This window comes from Tupaia chinensis, unplaced genomic scaffold (assembly GCF_000334495.1).
Source record: "Tupaia chinensis unplaced genomic scaffold, TupChi_1.0 Scaffold143744_1, whole genome shotgun sequence".
Lineage (NCBI taxonomy): Eukaryota > Metazoa > Chordata > Mammalia > Scandentia > Tupaiidae > Tupaia > Tupaia belangeri.
In genome coordinates, this window is record NW_006203593.1 from 568,705 (window position 1) to 574,100 (window position 5,396).

The following is a 5,396-nucleotide window of genomic DNA, read 5'->3' on the forward strand; positions in this document are numbered from 1 at the left end:
AATCCAAGCTTTTAAATGCAGGTCTTTGAAAAAGCACCAATACTTTGGTGGCTTGGTTAGACAACTCTAGATAGAATAACTTTTCTTTTCTTTTTACTTTTGAGGTCTTTGCTTTAGAGCACGGACATTCACTGGAGAGAGAGACAGAGACAGAGTGATAGGGAGAGTGAGGAGTCACCTCCCATGTGCAATGGCCCTGCCACAATCCCTTATCCTCCATTCTCCTCCCAAGATTTTAGGCACGTGTGCACATGCACCCAACATGAATTTCAAGCCACTGGGTCTGGGACTCAAACCACAGTCAGCCATGCAAGAGTTCAATGATGTAACCACTATGACATCTGCTGGTACCTAGAGTGATCTATTAAGAATGAAATGAACTAATTTCAATCTTCTATCCTATACAAAATCCAGAATGTTTGCATCACAAATGGCCTTGGTACTATGAGATAAACTTTTAGGATTCAGGTTATAACCTGAATGTACAACACAAATTCTCTATAAACAAGGTTTAGATGGCTTGGGTTTTTATTTGGCTATGTCACATTGGGGAAATTATTTTTTCTAAAACTAAATTTTTATGATAGTACAATGGTGATATTAAAATCTATTTCATATATTCTCATCACATTTTATATATATATATATACACATTTTTTTCATTAGTTTTTCTGTGTAGTCACTGTTACAGATTCTGGGCTTGGTAAATTACAAAAATTATCATCACTACACAAGCACAGAAAGTACAAAGGATATATAATGGTATGGTGTTATGAGTTGAATTGTGTTCCCCAAAATTTCCTATGTTGACATCCTAACCTCCCTCCAAAAACAACTCAGATGTTACTTTATTTGAAAAATATAGTCATTGTGGATATAATCAATTAAGATGAGATTCTACTTGGGTTGATCTCTTTCTTTTTTTTTTTTTCTTTTTTTGGGAGAGGATTTTTTCGCTATAGGGCGCGTGCGCTCGCCAGACAGACAGAGAGAGACATAGAGACAGAAAGCGAGAAATCACCCCCCAGGGGAGATGGTCATGCTGCAATCCCTTCTCCTCCATTCTCCTCTCAGGATCTTGGGCACGCATGCACATGCACACAGTGTGAGTTTTAAGCCACCGGGTCTGGGATGCAAACCGCAGTCGACTACGTGGGAGTCCAGTGACATAGCCATTATGCAACTGCTGGTTCCCTTGGGTTGGTCTCTTAATGTAGAGGTTAAGCACTTTGCACGGACAGCCAGACTCTCCCGTGATTGAGTATGAGTCAAATTTTGGTCCCAGTGGCTTAGTAACATCCCAGTGCAGATATGCCCCAAATCCTGACAGAAGGAAGTAGAGGAGAAGGATATTTACACGTGAAAAAGTATATAATACCAGGCCATATCACTTTAATTTGAAATAAAGGAGGTTGCAATGATATTATTCAGAGTCTATATCTGTGAACAATAATGGAAAGTAAGAGACTGCATAGAGAATGACAGCCAAGTTCTACAATAGTCATTGTCTTGGGCTCAAAGCAGAATCCAATAAAGGACAGTATAAAATACTTCTTTTTTTATACATGTATGCCAAACATATTGGATGATGATGGGCTCACTGTGATTTGTTAACTACTAGAAAGATGTGTAATTATGAAAAAGGGAACCCAGATTTTCTAACACAACACAAATGGAATCAGGATGGATTCTGACCTACTCCTGATTGTTAAAAAAATAAGACCAAAACTTTTACATAAATAGGGGAACTAGAAAACAAAGCAATGAGAATGTGAAAGGAGACTTGATATCCTACTCTTATCTACAAGATAATTGTTCTAATCCTCTGAACTAATGATATAAGATTAGTCAATGTACCAGACATAGGTACTGCATGAAATAGATTATGTGTAACTTAAGTTCCACAATAGGAAATGCTCTTTCTATGATCATAACTATGAATGTAGAAGAAAAAAAAGAGAAAGTTTTCTTTATGGACATAACATGTTATAGGCCATATTGGCTAAGACTTTGGCATTTGATGGGTAATTTGACAACGTTGTTTAGATTTTTCTTTCAATGAATTAGATAATTATGTGAAGAATTATTATTTTTATAAACTTGGAATTTAATAAATGGCTATCACCATTCCTTGTTAGATTATGAATAGCTATTCATTTTAATTCATTCCAAGTTTAACAAATTGTACAGTTTCTTTCTTGCGTTTATGACATTTAATCATAAAATGTTATATGGTTCTCTTCATTGGAGTTGTTGTGAAGCATTCTTGAAGCTCTTTGGAAGGGTCTCTTGTGGCTTTTACAAGCTCTGTTTTGTTTATTTTCTTCTTTGGAGAACCTCCAGCTAACAGCTGACTGCACAGCCTTCTATACTGGCTTTGGTTATTCTGAAAGAAATCAATATTGTAAAGGTTACACTACTTGGCCCTCATTTCAGCATTACTTTAAAGCAAAGAAAGAAACCAAGAAATAGGGTTTAGGATTAAGGTCTCCTCACCAAACATCTTGCAAGAAAATCAATAGCTTTGTTCAGCCTTCCCATCCAGATGCCTCAGTGGTAAATACAAGCACGATTAAAAATTTCTAGTTCCAAAAACAGTTTAGTTATGCCTCCCCCTGGCCTTAGCACAGCTGCTAAACTGGACAAGTCCATGTTATGAACAATGCAACTGATTAGGAGATTAAATGAGATTAATTAATAAATGCGAAATAAATAATTCAGGAATAGTAAGTAGTCACCATGGGAGGCAGAAAAGAAGATGACAATAACAAGAGAAAGAAAAAGAGACATATTACAGACCTGAAAACTCCATTTCAATTAATGTTTTGATGAAAATGGAGTTGCCTCTCCCCTTTAGAAGTCTTCATTTTCTGATTTTTTTTTTTGGCGGGGGAGAAATTTTTGCACTCACCAGAGAGACTGGAAGCTAGAAATACCCCTTGGGGTGAGGGGATGGCCACACTGCAATCCCTTCTCCTCCATTCTCCTCTTCAGATTTTGGGCATGCATGCACACGTGCTCGCTTCGTATCAGTTTTAAGTCACTGGGCCCTAGACACAAACTGCAGTCAGTCATGTGGGAGTCCAGCAATGTAACCATTATGTCATCTGCTGCTCCCCATTTTCTAAATTCTTAAGACTTTCTTCAAATGTAAAGTTAAACACAAACAGATATAAAGGGGAGGATGCTGTGTTACTATCACCTAGAGGTGAAACGGTTTTCTGGGCTTTCTTCCTAAAGGCCATCTGTCCTAGGAGAGTGGACAGCACTAGAATTTTGTCTTTTGACTATGTATTGTGACATGGACTCACAGAACCTGGGACCTCAATGACAGTTAGAACCATGCATTCTAGAGCAGCATGGCGCTATTCAGCTTCTCTCTCTTCCATCATGGCAATGCCTTTTCTGCGGGACTCAAGCTCGTATACTATTTTACTTTGCAGATTACACGCAGCTCGCATGTCACCAAGAGGAACCAATGGCTTCTAAGAGAAATGGAAAGGCAAAGCAGCAACTCACAGTTCCTTTCATCTGCTGAGTCTGATTACAGATTTGGCAATGCTTTTTCTGCGGGACTCAAGTTTGCAGATTACACGCAGCTCGCATGTCACCAAAAGGAACCAATGGCTTCTAAGAGAAATGGAAAGGCAAAGCATCAACTCACAGTTCCTTTCATCTGCTGAGTCTGATTACAGATTAATTCAGCGGCCGAGGCTGACCAGGCTGTAAGTCAGAAAGTCCCTTGCCCTCTTGTTGGGCTGGTTTCTATGCTAGTCAATGCTCTAGATTGCTTCTTTATTGCATCAGACACAGAACAAACTGTTACCAGTTATTTTATTTTTATCTCATTATCCACAACTCTTCAAGATTAGAAACATGATGCCCTATTACGCATTATGTCACTGGAACATCCCCTCTCCCAAAAAGGAAACATTTGCTATTGTTAAAATGACTCCTCAGGGCTCCACAGTATTAAATATCTCACAGAAAATATTAAGGCTCTATTATGTGGCTGATACATTCCTAAGGAAAAGTTCTAGAAGGGGGATGCTTATTAGTTACTGATTCCTCAGATATCATTCTCATTTCATAAATATACCCAGAGGAAAATGGTCCGTCCCCACATTTTGAAAGAAGTATTTAGTACACTGAAGCATATTAAGTCAGCATCAAAAATTATCATGGATATTAATCAACCAGAGTGAGAGTTTAATGTTGGATTTAAATAGACTCATTTAGCTAGAATATTAATATCACTACAACAAGAATAATAAATTATCTGCTATCTTTAATGACAGAAATGTGGTATTATAGTTAATCAAATATTTGGATTAATGCTATTGTGCATATCATTTTTTAAAAATCCAAATATAACATATTAAAAGTGTTATTAAAATCATGCTGAATGGAATTTAAAAGATAATAAGTCAGATAGTATCAAGGTGTTCACATTAATATTCTAAATAAATGCTGAAATTCTTCTTACTAATGTTCTGATGACTGTAATACTGAATGAAAGAGAAATACTTGTTTTTCTTTTCTTTTTTAGATTTTTGTCATAAAGTGTGTGCCCTCACCAGAGAGAGACAGAGAGAGGGAAAGTGAGAGATCATCACCAGGGGAGATGACCATACCACAATCCCTTTTCCTCCAATCCCTTTTAGGGATTTTAAGCATGCATGCACATGCGCCCAATGTGATTCTCACACTGCCATGTCTGAGACTCTAACTGCAGTTGGCCATATGGGAATCCAGCACCTTAACCACTACCCTGCCTTCTGGAGTCAATAACTCTATGTTTTAATGTGGAGCACTGAAATTTCTTTTTCTTTCTTTATTTCTTTCACTTCTTTCTTTCTCTCTCTTTCTTTCTTTCAAAGAGAGAGATTTTTTGCTATAGGATGTTTACACTTGTCAGATAGTGGGAGACAGAAAGAAAGTGAGAAATCCTTCTCCTCCATTCTCCTTTCAGAATTTTAGGCACATGTGCACACACCTGGCATGAGTTTTAAGCTGCCAGGTACAGAACTAGAACTATGGTCAGTCATGTGGGTGTCCTGCACCTTAGCCCCTACACCACCTGCTGGCTCTGTCTATATTTTTAAAAAGAGAACAGAGAAATTGCTATTTATTCACTCATTCCTCAACTATTTATTGAAAACCAGTAATAAGTCAATAGTTGGGTAAGGTATATAAATACGACAGTGGACCAAACATGGCCATTGCCCTCAAGCAAAAGATCTAATGGCAATTTAAGCAGGTAAACATATTATTATTTTTAGAGAGAGATTTTTCCTCCTCCATAACTGTTCCCAGCATTATGGACACATGCACTCATGTGTCCAGAGTGAGGTTTAAACCTCTTGGTCTGGGGCTTGAATCAATGTTGACTACAT